Source organism: Apteryx mantelli, chromosome 5 (genome assembly GCF_036417845.1).
Source record: "Apteryx mantelli isolate bAptMan1 chromosome 5, bAptMan1.hap1, whole genome shotgun sequence".
NCBI classification, from domain to species: domain Eukaryota; kingdom Metazoa; phylum Chordata; class Aves; order Apterygiformes; family Apterygidae; genus Apteryx; species Apteryx mantelli.
This window is the reverse complement of record NC_089982.1, coordinates 33,413,580-33,428,445: the sequence shown is the minus strand read 5'-3', so window position 1 is coordinate 33,428,445 and position 14,866 is coordinate 33,413,580. Positions and strand designations below refer to the sequence as shown.

The 14,866-nt window shown below is 40.9% G+C and overlaps 1 long non-coding RNA gene across 1 annotated transcript in view; it reads left to right on the top strand.

The window, feature by feature from the left end:
- The window catches only part of LOC106492124 (uncharacterized), a 57,666-nt gene extending 55,870 nt beyond the window's left edge, over positions 1-1,796 (top strand). Inside the window, exon 3 of the long non-coding RNA XR_010884371.1 lies at positions 1,737-1,796. This is a non-coding gene — a long non-coding RNA (uncharacterized lncRNA). The remainder of the gene's footprint in view (positions 1-1,736) is intronic.
- Positions 1,797-14,866: the final 13,070 nt, after the last annotated feature.

The following is a 14,866-nucleotide window of genomic DNA, read 5'->3' as shown; positions in this document are numbered from 1 at the left end:
ACTCCTGTTCTGGGCTGCCTTTCAGAGAAACCTTTTTTCTCCTACTGAGAGATCAGCCTCCTGCTTTTGACATCACGGTTAGGTCTCTAAAATTGGAATATGCCAGGATAAACATCCATATAAACATATACTTATGTATGTAAAACCCGTGCATGTTGAAACTAATTCTGAAAATAAACTCTCCTGAAGCAGACATTTCTTTTTGTAAAGCTTATTTCACACTTCACAGTTGAATACCTGAAAACACCTTTTTAAAGTCTTCTGTGTGGTAGCTATTCACAGAAGACTGTTACAGAACTAGGCTTTATCTAAACTGTAGAAGCAGAGCATGGTCCCAAGCTCACAGATTTGAGCACACATCCAGTCATATCCCAGCTTATGTCAACTTAGAGAATGTGGATTTATAGTTTAGTTTCTGAAGTAGTGTGTTTGGCAACATGAGTTTATGATTCGGGAATAAGTTTGCTAATATTTTTAGTCTGACATAGCTTGATCTACACTTGTAACTTCTCAAAGGAAATAGTAAATTCCTTTGTCTTTTAATGTGAAGTTATTAGACTGTTAAGCTTTCCCTTCACTGATTTCTTTTCTTTTTTTATTTTTTTTAACACAAACCATTTCTCTTTACCCTTTCTGAATTTTCTCTACTTGCCTGACACTGAATTGTCATGGAGCTCATTACCTCCAATGAGATGAGCAGTGGCGTGGAATAATTAAACTTAATTTCTGCTGGCAAGTGGGAAATCTTTTCACCCCATTCCTTTTGATTTGACCTTTGACTAAATACATTTCTCTTTGCTATGTGGATGGTATTTCATCCCCTGGATGCAGCATGTTGCTTTATCCTGGATGGGGCAGTGATTTCAACAGTATTGCTTTCAAGAATTTATATGAGAAGAACAAAATGTGATGTTTTCTGCTGTTAAAAAAATTTCACCTGTGCAAATCCTTGTTAGATGGCAAGAAAACCTGATTTTTCTGCTGTAGCAAATTCAATTTCCATAATTCTTTTTCAATATTAATGCTATTTAATGAAGATGTGTTGCATATAAGAAGTCCAAATCAGAACTTCCTGGTATAACCCACCATGTAAAGATAGGTCTTGGAAGGCTTCACAGAGATTCAGGAGTTAATTCATACTGAAATGAAAAGAGATAAAGTTTCTATTATGAGGTTTTCCTTAGTTACAAGGAAGAGGAAAAGCCACCATCAAAAGAGAAAGCAAGAAAGAAAAAGAAAGAGAGAAAGAAAAAGAGAGAGAAAGAAAAAGAAAAAGGCTGCCTGTCAAAGTGAAACATAGACTAGTTAGAGTATGACATGAGTTTGATTTAGTGGTATCTGATTATTGCCTGTAGGCATCTGGCATTTCGTACAAAAAATTTTCCTCTTTTATTCTTAGGTCATTTGAATGCTTATAAAGATGGGAACCATGTAGGCCTAAATGCGTGCCAAACACTGCATGGGAACTAACAGCACACACTTCATCACACCATCCTCATAACACTGTCCAGCTGCTTTTGGTCAGAAAGAAAAACAGCTGGAATGTAATTCCTTAGCCTGCTAGAGGCCGTTCTCTAGGGAGCTCTGGTTCTTTTCCCTGGCTCTGTTCATGCAATTATAGTATTATATTATTAAAAAGAGCATTATTATAGGGTCTCCCCATGCCTAGACAAGAAAGTCATTTCCCTTTCTTGATTTCTCAATCTGACCCCATTTTTTTTCTTTACAAAGTGAAGGAGGACTGTGCCTGGCAAGGATGACAGCAGGACTGTTGCAAGGATTTACGTTGCAGCTGGGAAAGGGAGACCGTGTGGGTTTGTGCCCTTCTGTGGCTGAGAGTTAAAGGAGAGTCTCCTGGTCCTACAGCTGTTGGCTCATCCAGCACTGATGGGAACACCTCACTGTTTGTGGTTTTCCACCTGCAGCCAAAAGAGAATCGTCCTTCGCTCTGCTTTTGAAAGAAAGCCATTTCCACTCTGGAGAATGGAAGGAGGTTCCTCCCCAAAAATCCCTGAGGAAGATGAGACTTAAGGCTCGCCTCTTCCCTCCAGCTTTGCCTTCCCCTCGCCCCAGGCTTTTCCTGGGGAGCACACTGTACCATACCTCAATGCAATATCATGATATCATCTTATCTGACTTATTTAATAATAGATGTTTTTAAAGAAAAGTTTTCATTTTTTTAAAAAATAAACCTTAGATAAGCTTAAGATTTCTACCTTAAATAATCCTTAATATTTCTGTGCTTTTTTTCCTATAGAACTGTATGGCTCTTGTCATTTTTCTAGTTAACAAGACAAAGTATGAGGTCAGTGAGAATGTTTTATTGTTGCTGTTACACTGTTTACACAGGCAAAAAGGCAGCTTGAAAAACACAACGGGTTAAGGCATTTCATTGTTTTTTCATTGTTTGGTTGATTCGTGTAGAAATTCTCCTGTATTTAAATGTTTCCAGCTTGCATACAACTTTATTGCTTACAAAATAAATCCTAATTGACTTCCAAAATGCTATTGGCATAGAGCACAGTTATTATTCTAGTGCTTTTGGCTCAAACATCATTACTGCACCACAAGTGGATTTATATGTAACATGCTCCTCTGTTTACTCCTGACCTTCCAAAAAAGATGTGGGAAAATAAGAAACAACAAATATACTATCTCCCAGATATCAAAGGTTATTCCTTAAAATTTGAACCAAGGCCTGTTTTTCAGTAAACAGCAGGACAGAGATAAGCAGGAAAGCAGAATTTTGAAGAATTTTAATCAGCCTCCTGCAGCCCCAAATGCTGCTTTTTCTTGTTTTTCTCCAGACTTTGTCCCACTGAATATTTTGGAATTGTGGTTTCTAGAGCGTTAAAACATAAAAGGAAACAGCAAATGCTTCTAACTATAGAGAGTTGTGAAACAATGAGTCAGGATGGACTGCAACAGACTTTTAACTAGAGAAAGCATAGACATTTAAGCATCCATTGCCTTACACAGGCGTGCTAGTGGGCTATGTGAAGAGGATGTACTACACCACTGGCCTGTTTGGTCTGCTGCTGAACTTCAAGACTCACTTGTTGGAATATCTGAGCTGGGACTTCAAAACCTCTTCCTCTTGGTGAAGTCTGGGCATGGATCCTCTCCATTTCTGCCTCTTGTGGCTATAGAGATTTAAAAAATGTATTATGGAGTCTAGAGGAAACTCAAGGAAAGCACTGTATGAACACTTCTCACCATTTCACAAAACCAGCCTTAATTTTGAAGTTTAAAAACTGGAGATTGTCTTTCTGAGAGACAATCCAAGAACAGTAATACAGTAATAACCTTAAAAGATTTTAAAAGGGAGGCAAGCAGAGGTGAGGAGATATCTCTAAAAAAGACAGTTGTCCTCACACAGAAATGTTTATACAATTTTGGAAAACTGCTGAAATGAACAGTTAACAAGGTATTTAGCCAAATGTTGTCTAATACGTATCTTCTGTCAGGACAAATTTTATCATTTGTAATTATTCAGTATTGACAATACTGAACTGTATAAAAGAGGAGTAGGCATAATTCATAATTGTGAGAGCTTAAAAACTAAGCCAAAAACCCAGCTGCCGTTAATGTGCATGTACATAAGATTGACTTAAAGCCTCATTTCTGCAAAAAAATGAAGCACCCCCCCTAGTTTCTTAAAATGTGTCCCAAAACATATTAAAACATATATTTTTTTTAATTAAAGCTGACTCTTAGGCAACAAAACTAAGGTAAAACCAGCTATTGGCATATCAGCACAAAACATACTAAAACAATCTGCTAAACTGGACAGTAATGAATAATAGAATTCAGAGGAAAGTTAGGGGTAAAATGTCCAACCTACTAACAAAAAAATAACTTTATTTGCAATCCTGATAGAGCAAGCTGTTATTTGTGAAAACACTTTTATAGGTTCTTTTTGTTGTTGTGTTTTGCATCTTTTTTATGAAACTCACTGTAAATTGATGATCAGTGAGTCTTACTTCAATATCAAATAAATTAGATAAAATGATAATTAAATTTAGAGATTTAAATCATGTAGTCATGAACCAGAGTGTCTTTTTAGTAGAAAACAAAAGAGCTCAAAAAATCAGGAGTTAAAAACATAAGAGAAAATAATCTTATAAAGAACATGAAGCACATAAGTGACCTCTGACAGAAATTCAGTATTCAAAAAGGTACAGATTAACTTAATTTACTAAACACTTGAAAGGTATATAAACTCTTTTTTTTCAGAGTTCAGCCCAATTCCTAGTGAATGGAGTAAAGAAAATAAACTTTCCCTGCATATACCTGTCGTTTCTTGGTTGTCCACAAGGTAATGTCTTGGACTTTTTTCTCCAGTACTGGCTTTTGTCAGCAGCAGATTTCTGGAGTTGATTCTGGCTAGTAATTCAAGTTATATTTTTGCAGTGGAAGTGGCTGCAAGGTGAAGCAGACATGGTGCAGAAAAGATGGGGAAATATTTCCCCTTAAGAGCAAGTGGTTACAGCACCTGCATGTCTTTGAGGAAACTTTTGTATCCCTGCTGCCCTGCTAAAGATGCCTCAGTTCAGCCACTGGAAAGAAGACACATCCCAAGTGACCCCCTAGCAAACAGAGGAATCAGGAAGCATACGCAGAAAAAAAATAAGCTCCCATAGGCCCTTTTTACATTTTCTTTGTGCTTTGTGCAGGTTTCACATCAGAGGGAGTTTTGCTTTAAAAATGTTTCTTGTTTCAAGGAAAACTTCTTTGTGAGAATGGTAATATTCTTTCCATAGCATGAAAACATCTTTTTTTTTTACCTTGAGCCAATGATCTAATTTTTTTCCAGCTCCATTCTGATAAAGTTAATTCTTCTGAAGTCCCCAAGTGCACAAGCAAGACAGATGATTGTAGCAAACTCTCTAACAGCATACTCTCATTTCACTGGAGTCACAAACAGTATATTTTTAGCCAGATATCCAACAGCAAAAGGCTCAGATATGGTAATTTTCACATCCTTTACTTCCTCTTCTCCTCCTTCCTTGTTATTCATCTCAATTTATTTAAGGCAAGGGATGTTTTGTTGTGTATGTGCTTTCATACTGGAGTGCTGAAAAGGACGTGTGCAGCATCCATCAGAGAAAAATGAAGAATAAGTCTGGTCTTAAGATACATTCAGGCTGGGCTGTTGTGTCATGCAGCAGCTGAGGAGGGAACTGGTCTAGAAGGAACCAGCTGGGCTGCTCTCAGCTGGGTGGTTTGCTGGATCATTCCTGTTACTGTCTTTTTTTATTGAATACCTGCCTTAAAGAAGGCACACACAGCAATCAGTGACTCTTCATAGTCAGTTGAATAAGCAGAGCTTCTAGTTTTTAACGTGATTCCTTTCATAGCTTTTTGATGTTCCTGTTAACTCAGAATTAATATTTCAGTAATACTTTTGTATGCTGTCCTCCAGGGCCTAATACCCATTTATTTTTTTCAGATGCTGCTGAGTCAAATTGAAATTCTAACAGAAGTTTGGTTCCCTGATACCTAAGTTGTTCTTGAAAACTTTAAACTAATGTAAGTTGTATAAAAAATATTGAAAGTTAGATCTGCAATTTTGACCAAAAAAATGGTATGTAAGTTGCAAATTTTCCTCAAAGAAGCAGGATGAAAGTATAAATGGGCTTAAGGTCTGTACGTCAGTCATAGCTACTGTGCAGAAAATTTTGTCTCTAGTAAGAATGGAAGTATTGAAGGAAATATTTTGATTTTATAACACTTTGCATTACATAGAAGCATCCCTGGAATGCACATCTGAAACTGCATAATCTGAAAATTAGCTAAAGAGACAATGGCCATAAAGATTCTTTAATTCAAATGTTGAGTGTTCAAACCCCACAGAAGCCGCTAAGAAAGTGCTACAGAAGATGAAGCGAGCAAACTGCTGGCCGTGTAATTATTCTCCCAGCAGGCTCATCAAACAATTCCCAGCATGCTCTCCTGCCTCTTCTGGGGATGTTTTGACTAAATCTAACAAAATAATAGGTTCAGTCTCCTCTTTTTAAAGTCACTTGCGATACAAATTGGATGCGGTGTCAAGTCCTAGAAGGAACTGATGGTTCTCTTCAGCAGTATTTGGCTGTCAAATACAAACCACCTGGCAAACATGCAACCCTTTTGAAGGCAATTGGGAAAAAACAGCCATTTTTTTTTCCAGCCTGGGAAATCCTCAAGGAGGAAGAGTGCTGATATATGTGCATTTGATTTTTTTTTTTAAGAGGAAGGGGTTTTTTAAATCATTTAAGTTATTTTAGGAATCAAAAGGTACTGATGCTTTTGGAAGCTTCTCAAGCAAGGCAGTTTATTCCTCCTTAGCACAGAGCCTCATCTTAGTCCTCATTAGGGACAAGCTAATCAAGAAGCAGTTTCAAGGCACTTGTCCAGTCATTACACCTTTTAATCCTAGTTATACATATTTATTATCTTAAGAACTTGCTTCCAAAACAAAGGGAGAACTCAAAGCTTAATTACCACAGGCCTTCACATGAAAATGTTTTTTCTGTTGTAACAGGCCTAGGCAAGACTGGAACTGCTAATACAAACATTTGTTTCATCTGCTCCATGGCCATCCCCCAAAGAAACTGGGAGCCAGAGCTTTAGTTAGTTAGGTCTTTCACACCCTTTGACTTCAAAGCACAATTTTGATAAGTATAGACATATTTTATTTCTGAGTAGCATTTAACAGTGACCACAGTTTTGGCAACTTTCAACTATAGAAAAACTTGTAACATCCCCCAGAAGCATAACAGTATGATAAAGTTGCAAGGCTGAGGTGTGATTTCTCTGTGTCTTTTTGTGTACTATCAAACATAAAACAGTCTTCCATTCCTTTAGGTCATGAGGCATTGAAAAAACTTGCTCAGTTCCCCTTCCCAGTGTACAGAAGTCTCCATTAATAACCAACAACATGAGTTCACTGAGCTCTTAGTCAGAATTTCTGAATGTGAATCAGGAAAATCTTTGTGATCTGCTTTTATTGTTGGACATGAGCTTCAGAGTACCTTCTCTTTATTGTTCTAATTGTAATGTCACTTGTCTGTTTTTTTAGTGGAATAGAAACTTTGGGGATGGAGAGGGCATCACATAAAATATCTGATTAAGATCACGATGGTCAAGATGGAAAGTTGATCTAATGTCACAACAAAGTTCCAAGGCCACCTTAGGCATCCATGAGACTTCAGGGTAGGATTGACAGGAGATCCCATTTGGGTTTGGAGAGCTACAGCAAGAAGCTTCAGCACTAATATACTGTGAGCCTGTCCGCCAGTGGGGATTTCTGCTAATGCTGGCTAGATATCAAAATCCATTTGTCCCTATCCCTCTACACACATGGAGCTGAAGCAGTAGCTGGTGTAAATTAAGATGGGCCTGTTGAGATCACTTACCTCTGAGAGAAAAAAAACATTATTCCTCCTGTGTGCTTTTAAGGGTGGAAAAAGCTATGAAGCTCTTGGTGCTTCTGGTTGCTTCACAAATCCATGACATTTAAGGTGAGGAAGGACCTTTACCTTATCTCTGCTGCCCACACTTCAAACGGGTTGCAGCGTTTCAGGACCTTACCAGTGTGGTAAGCCATGTAAAGTGCAAGTTAAGAATAAGGACAAAAATAACTCAGCCAGAATGAGAGCCCTGGGGTACTGGTACTCCAGCCATATCCGAGGAGGGTGGCGGGAGGGCATCTGGCAGATGCTGCTGCTGCTGGGACCGGCTGCCACCTCGTTTGCAGCAGCCGGCATAGCCTCGCTGTCTGCCACCCACTGCTCAGCCAGCACAAGCAGCGAGTCCTCTGCTCTTCCAGCCCTGGCAAACGGCCCTTGCTGCCCCGGTCTGCCCCCAGCAGCCTCTTCAAGCTGCTGCTCATATTGCCATCCCTCAGCTTTATGCCGCTTTGGTTAAGATGTTCCCCGTCCTGGCGGCACAAATGAACAACATAAACTGAGCTCTAAGGTAGGACCGTTATTCTAAGTCAGAGATAAAGAAGATATCCATGCCCTTTTCAGGGGTGAAAATAATAAAGGGAAAGCGGCCATGACCTTTGTGGGATATAGGGAATTATGTGAAGTTTGAAGGCATGTTTATGTTTGCTGGGATGTAGGCATGATTCTCAGCTGCAGCCAGTACCATGCAAAGTTGAACTCCTAGATAGGGAAGGAGCTGTGTTACTAGAAATATTTGCTTGTATAACAGATTATAAACTGGAATGTATTATCTTAAAAAGCTCTTCAGATCACCAAGTCCTAGTAAAACAGAGTATTTCCCTTTTTTTTTTTTTTCTTGACTCTACATGGTTTACAAGCTATCTTGTAAGCTTACAAGCTGAAAAATCCAACTTTCTACTTACCTTTGGAGAAAATTGTTTTCACTGATGATAATTCAAAATGTCAGATTTATTCAAAACCTTCCATTTGCATGTCTAAGTAGATAGATCATTTTCACTGTGTGAGTTAGAAAGTCTCCTCTCTTCAGTCACTGAGTTTATGGAAGTGTGTCTTCTTGGCTCAGCAGTCTCTTATTTTAAGATCCTTACACACAAGCTTCACCATCTCGAGTTAAAAAAATCAGTGCTGTGTTGACACAGTTTACCATGGTCTTAAAATCTTTAGAGTAGCATGTTGGATAATAGCTCCAGATTTCATTGGGAGACTGTGTTAACAACAGGATCATCCTATATTCCTCCTTATACTAGCCTAAGAATTGCAAATATTCTTTACTCTGTATACTAACACGCAAATATAAATATGATCCCTAGCCTCTTTGAAGCTAATATCCCATATGAGAGAACTGGCAATTTTCTGCATCTTATGGGGAGATTCCTTATCTTCTTCAGTGTGCAAGAGATCTGTTTCCCCCTCGCCTGGGCTGCCCCACAACTACCCACCACCCTTTCTGTGGCTCCTTTGCTATCTAAGGGCTGCTTCTGTCTTCACAGTTGCCTCTTGTTTTGGACCTGACACCCACCTGCCTGAGCACAGTTTCTTCAGGATGTCCTTGCACTTCTTGGTCAGAGCTAGCAGAACTGAGCTAAAATCCTCCGCTTTTTAGATGTCTCTGTGACTGTTCCCACTGAGTTCAGTGGGGCCTGGGTTTGGTAGCTGCTCTTTTAGCTCAGATCCCCAAAACCTGTATCTTTAGGTGTAGACATCATGGCTTCAGTCTGGACAATTTGTTCTGTCAGGATGGCCAGGGATCAAAAATAGGAGTTTACTTTTTGGAAGATCACACAATATAAAAAAAATGACCCAGCATGTCTTGCCACTAGCCTAAGCTTCAGGACTACAGCTAAGATCTGTGGAGTGGCTGAATACATTTATGAACACGAATCACTAAATAGTCCTGCCCATCATATAAAACTTGTAGTTTTATATGTATTTTTTTTAACCCCGGAAAGTATTCAAGAGGCGAGAGGAACAGCGAGCCCATTTGCACTGCAGCACCCCTGATGCTGAGCAGAGGCAGGGAAGGCTGCAGCCCGCGCGGTGCCCAAGGGGCCATGCTGGAGGAGCTGAGCTTACTGTAGCGGCAAGGGGAGCAAAAAGATGGTTCCTCCCCTTTCTCCCCTCGTTCACAGACATCCATCCTCTCTCCTTCTCCACTCGCTGTAGCTGCAGGCAGAACCAGCCCTTGGGTGGCTGCAGCCTTCCAGTCCTTCCTCTCGGTCCCTAAGACACTGACCCACTGTTCATCTGAAAATGACTAGTTTAAGATGTAGTCTGAAAAAAAAAGGGGCATTTCTTTTCTTTAGGGTATGTATTTCCCCCTGCATATCTCGTTACAGCTTCATCTGTTTAAACATCAAAAGTGCTTGTGTAAATATATACAACGAGGGTAAGTGATTTGAATAATCTAATGCAAATTTCAAAGACTCTGAACAGATCTGAGAAATCAACACTGTCTTAAGTTTTACTTCCACAACATGAATGGAAATAATATAACTGAAGTACAGGTTGTAGTTCAAAGAAAAACAGTGTTGAAATTCTAATAAGTAGGAAAATTGCTTGAAGAGAGGGAGGTGTACGTGGAAGGGGAGGGGAATGCTCTTTCCCCAGTAGTAGATGCATTTTATTTTTTCATAAACACTTTAAAGAAGTAGTAATGTATCTGCAAGCAATGAGCCACTCTTTTCCATTAACTTTTGTCATATACTATTTTCAAACATCCTCATTTGTCCTCTGAGACTGTCTTTAGCTTTATATGCAATCCCTGTCTAGGAAATTATCCTGGCCTCTCTATAAACTGCCTGCTGTGATCATCGCAAACAGGTAAGGAACAGAGACATCTAAAGGCATCCCAAGGAAGTGAAATGTCCATACAGATGGTGTGCTTACCTCACATCTCAGCCATCAGTTTAATTGAGGCAAGTATCATTGTTCTACAAAAATAAACCTAAAAAAGAAGCAAAATAGTATTTCTGAAAAGTGTTGCAGAGATTATCTTCATGCAAGAACAAGGGACAGTCACATCTATGCCCCTGAAAGCTACATCCTACTGTATGCCACCAATCTGGTATCTGAAATTCTTTAAACGTATGTGGCCTGGGCTGAGTCCTTCCCCAGCTCGCTTCCGTAACGTGGCATCGTGTGTCAGCACTGCAGAGGAAGGTGGCAACGTGTGTTCAGGTGGGTATGCACCAGTGCAGCGCTGAGTTAAGGTGTATATCCTACCATAAGGGAGGTGAGGGAGGCTTGTTACAACATCCGCTTCAGCTTCACACTTTCCCAGGCCTGCACAGCCTTCCCTGCCAGCAATATGAGGTGAGCAGGTCAGAAGTAAAGGTCTTTCCCTTAGAAATTCAAATGTCCTGGGCTGCTTTAACGTCTTCAAGGGCACTAATGATCTTAAAGTACTGTTCTGTGCCATCTGCAAAACAACTGTAGCTTGAACTGTGAAGGACAATTTCATTTCAAGTGATCTGGAGTAACAATAAAAATGCAAAGATAAAATGGAAAGAAATATTTGTTTACATACTCATGACATTATTTTTATTTGTGTCTTACAGAGCATTGACCGGTTCTGTATATCTTAATAAATGCTCTCTAGAAACAGAAGCAAATTCACAGAGTTTACGGTCAATGTCAAGTCATAAAACAGCTACAAGTGCAATTTAAGCATTTGCAATTGTGGACAAAACAAGGAAAAAGGTATTTTATGCTCCATCTGGAATTCTACTCACTCTGTAAACAATGATAATAAAATACAGATGCAGCTCAGGCCACTGGTAATCGAAAGTCATTAACACCAGAAGCTGTTCAGCGGCCTGTACGAATTGTACTTTCTCGGTCCTAGACCATTGCGCATTAGACAGACACCTGCCTTACAGCTAGAGCCATTGGGTCACTGGCGGGGACCAGGAGCTGAAATGCATTTTCTTGCTGAACTGCCCTTTTGCAAGCAGAGCGATCACTTCTGGACAGTGTGGTGGCACTTCTCCCTGACACTGCTAGTGGTCGCAACGTATGTGATCTCTGAGGGCAGGACATGCGTCTGCGGGCTTGCTGGGCAGCTAGTAAAATGCAAATTAGACAGTCAGTGCTGCACGGAGCAGGGTGGTACCGCCTCACCCCCTGCCCATGCTCAGCGTGGTCACGGGGAGCGCTGCAGGACAGCGACCGGGCACAGCTGCACGCCATGGCTGGTTTGTCCTGTAAACACTCCCTTGCAGACAGTCTGCAGGATCCACATTTCCAAGAAACCCCATCTTTGGTGTTGGGGCAGAGATAAGGTCAGTTGTGCCTTACCCTCCGCGCAGCCCAGCAGTGAAGCCTCTTTGGGATGCTTTGAGTGATCAGGTGCTTTTTCCCCCAGTTTCAGCATGGGTATGACCCGCAGCTGCCTGCATCCATGTAACTATGGCCATATGCTCTTGGGTGTTGGCAGGAGCAAGAAGGGGAAGGTTATGATCCCCACAGAACTGGGTCTGGTATTAGTGTACCGGCGATGGTAATGGCGCAGGGCCAGGGAGCTGGGAGTTTTCCTGTCAAGACATGCTATTCTTCTGCAAGATGACATTTTGCACTCGGTTTTAGTCATGCACCTCACAGGTTGGAAATCGTATGCTGAGCCATTAAATCCTTCAATCCTGTTGTGAATAAGATGCTTTGTAAAAAAAATTTCTTGGGGGCATTTCTGTGAAAATGCAAGTACATTTGTTTTTAAGGCTGTAAGGATCTGGAAATATGTATTCATTCACTGAGCTCTAAAAAGAGCACAAGGCATAGCACGTGAAAATAAAATAGGTCTGATTTATACAATAATACAGTAAAAAGACTATGTGGGAAAATGCAAACAATAATTTTGTATGTGTTTATGCACATTAACTCTCTAAGTGATTATACATTCTTCCAACATCTAGGTTTTCACAGAATTTTGTAAAGCTTCAAAGGAATATAGCTGCAAATAGACAAGTATAAGTTTCATTTTTCTAATTTCAGTAAATGCATATTTTTGCTTTCAGAACCTGACTCTTCTGTCAGTTGTACTCGCACTTTTGTCTGCTTTTGCACTGGTAAAATTCTCCTGACGTCAGCCATAGCAAACCTTCATGCTTGGGGTGTGTGAGCAAGAAGAGAATCAGCATCACGCTAAACAAACAAATGCCAATCATCAAGAAGTAAATGCTTATTTAGTCTGCTCGAAGGAAAGGTAAGTGAAACGGGCTTTGTAGGACTCTTCCTCCATGCTCATAGGGAACATGTGGCTGGGTTTTACTCAATACAAGTTTATTTTTTGTCTTCTTTTTTTTTCCTTGAGTGCTCTTGGAGAAATGAAACATAGACTATTTTGTTAAAGTCAATATCCCATAGGGATGGAAACAAGATTAGGATCTTTCCCCACAGTAGGCTGAGTTCTTCCAGGAGCTACACTGGTATAAATCCAGAATGGTTAAAGGAATCGCCCTGAATTTACACCGATGCAGCTGAAAGTGACCTCAGGGTCAGTGTCATGAGTTTGGGTGTCTCCCAGGCTCGGGTGACCAAGGGCTTGTGCGAGCTGCGGGCTGCTCACCAGCCTCCATGCAGTCAGCAGGGAGTTTCAGCCAGATTTTGTAGCAGGGAGAGTGCCACATTTTGGGGAATGAAGCTCATCTATGAAGCCTGTGTAAAACTGGTTGGTGCTTTCACCAGGCTGGACATGGCCAGAACGGGAAGGAACATCAAACCGCATTTTCAGCCCCCTTCCCTGAGGCTGCAGCCACATCAGTGGGGTTGTTTCTACACCCTCTGCCTCTGCAGGGGAACAGCCTGGGCTGCTCATGCCAAGGTCTTCCAGCAGCCAGATCAGGCAAGCAAAAGTCCGGGGCAGAAGGGTCCCTCTGTGACGGCTTCGCATCTGCAGGCAGTGCAAATCCTCTCATTTGGGGCAGCGCTTCCCGAGAGCATTCCTGCAGAGGCTCCTGAATCTCCGAGGGCAGATAAAAAGAACCTACACAATTTCTTCTGAACTAATACGTCAACAAAGTGTTTTTAGCTGAGGCAACCTTCATATCATTAGCTGCCTGGACATTTACACTAATAATTTCCCCGTGTATTCCAGATGAGACTTTCCTAACTCACCAGCAATAGAAGTCAAAAGCCCCCTGGGGAGCCTTCCTGAGTCATGGTAAAAGGAAAAGAAAGATCCTGAAATGAAGCAAAAAAGGAACATATAAAACATAAGTTGCTTTTACATTCATTGTGCTTTTCACCCAGAGTGCTTTACAAGTTTGCATCTCATCGAAGACAAAACTGAGGCAGGAATAGATGAAGTGACTTACCCAAGGTCACAGGAGAGGTGGCCTGGGAAGAAGAAAACCTTAGTCTCCAAAGGACTATACATCCATCTATATTCATATTACATCTCAGCTGAAAATCACAATAGCGGCTTTCCAGCAAATAACTTTCCTTGCTTACAGTTGATACATGAGCAAGGTAAGAAATCTTGGAGTCCTCTTAAAAGGCTGCCTGCTCCCAAGTGAGGTTACCTTATTCAGCTTTAGGATTTACTATAATTTTCCAGCTGGATTTTGTTTTATTATGTCTGCACAGGGTTGCTTACCTTCTCACGAAAATGACATATCCTTTCAGTGGAGAAAGGATGCTGCATTATTATTCTGTAACCAGCATTCATAACATGCAGGCCTGAATGCTTTGTCTGCAGCACTAGCAGAGAAGGATGCCGTTTCCCTCTGTCCTGGCAGAGCAGGCTGATAAACACCTTTCCCTGGGCTGTGTCTTGATGTGTTGCTGTCTTTCTCCTACAACTACTGACTTTCTTGTCACTGTAGTTGCACTGCTCAGCAGTTTCTATTCTTTCTGCCAGGCATTTAAGCTATTCAATTGGGGTTCTGGCATTTTTTCCTCTGCTTTGCATCATTAACCTGAAGGGCAGGAGAAGGACCTCCAAGGCTTGGCCTGAGATGGATCTGAACTGGTGTTTTCACAGGTGTTCAGCTGCAGGTTTTCTTTTCAAACTCAGCTCAAAGGATGAAATAAAACAACTCCCTGTGGGTTTTCTTTGCATTACATACCTTGCAACCTGAATAAAAAGAGAAAACAGGCTTTAAAAAAAATGCCAGTTTCAAAAAGCTGTTGGCACTGACAGAACCTAGCTGATCAATGCTGTTTTGTTGCTACAACAGGAGCTTTCACTGAAGCTGCTTCCCCTTGGGCTGCTGCCAGGGCCAACAGCAGTATCTCTGAGGAGTTCAGGAAAGACAGCAGGGCCGAGAGGATGGTCTCTGTGATAGTGGCTACAGACCAAGAGAAACCTCTCAGCCATGTGCTAAAGCTACATTTTTTACAGCTGAAAGCTTAGTAAACATAAAAAGCAGTCAGTAGGCTGTTGAAGAAAAAGGCCATTCAGTCCTCAAATGCGC